Genomic DNA, 1,198 nt, shown 5'->3' with positions numbered 1-1,198 from the left:
TAACTCATATATATATATATATATATATATATATATATATATATATATATATATTAACATTATTTACAAAAGAGGAACGATATATACACGCAAGGGGGGAGCTAAGCCTATCACAAAGCTAACGAAATTTGAGCTATAGCTATATCGAGAACACTAAGGAAACACTGACAATGCACAGTATATGAATTAAGTCACAAAGGCTCTAGAACACAAATCTACCTGGAGTCCTCGAGGAGTCGAAGAGAGAGGAGGTCCTCTCGACTCAAAGGCTGAACGATTTCTGTTTTGAATCTATCTATGACATATTTTGAGGCGAGATACTAGGTCAGTTCGAGGGGCAACGGTGACTCTTCCCATTGGTCAGGGAGCTGCCCGACCCGGCTGTGATTAGCCCACGCGATAACGACCAATTCTGGGGGATGCGGTCCGGAGGTCCGAAAGTCCAAGGGTGATGCAGCTCGGGGCCTGGAAGAGATTATCAAGAGGGAGTCACTAAAATCATATAACATGTAGGTTTAAGCTTTATAATGTTATAATTCCTTTCATTTATTGTAGTATATGTGTGTGTGTGTGTGTGTATATGTCTGTATATATATATATATATATATATATATATATATATATATATATATATATGTGTGTGTGTGTGTGTGTCTGTATGTGTATATATATATATATATATATATATATATATATATATATATATATATATGTATATATATATGTATATATGTATATTATTACATGGCTGACCCTGAACGCCCACTCGACCATCGACCTGTGCATGACAGCCCCTGCATGATCTCCATAGATGACCTCATAATGTTATCCTCGAGACAGTGACGGACTGACAGGACTCGGAACTTGTTCGACGACACTAAAGATTTGGGTTTCGGTCTATTCGACTCTTTAAGGGGTTGTAGGGGGTAGCTACGGTTGAAGGAGGGAGAACGACCTTGGACAAGGTAGTGGAAGGAGGTGACGATGGCTGGTCGGTGGTCGGCGGAGCCGGGTTGTGGTTACGATATTTTATATCTATTATTGTAAGTTGCCCTGATTTATTGTCTTATATGTATGTATATATATTATTCTATGTTATCATTATTATCATTGAAGTGTATTGAATGAATGTGCTCAAGAATTATGTGAATTTTTGTTCAACCGGTGATGGAGTAAATATAATTTAGGTAAATTTTCC

This window comes from Penaeus japonicus, unplaced genomic scaffold, assembly GCF_977035675.1.
Source record: "Penaeus japonicus unplaced genomic scaffold, GWHDUDI00000001_assembly GWHDUDI00000035, whole genome shotgun sequence".
In the NCBI taxonomy this organism is placed as follows: Eukaryota; Metazoa; Arthropoda; class Malacostraca; order Decapoda; family Penaeidae; genus Penaeus; species Penaeus japonicus.
Note: the sequence above shows the minus strand (reverse complement) of the source record.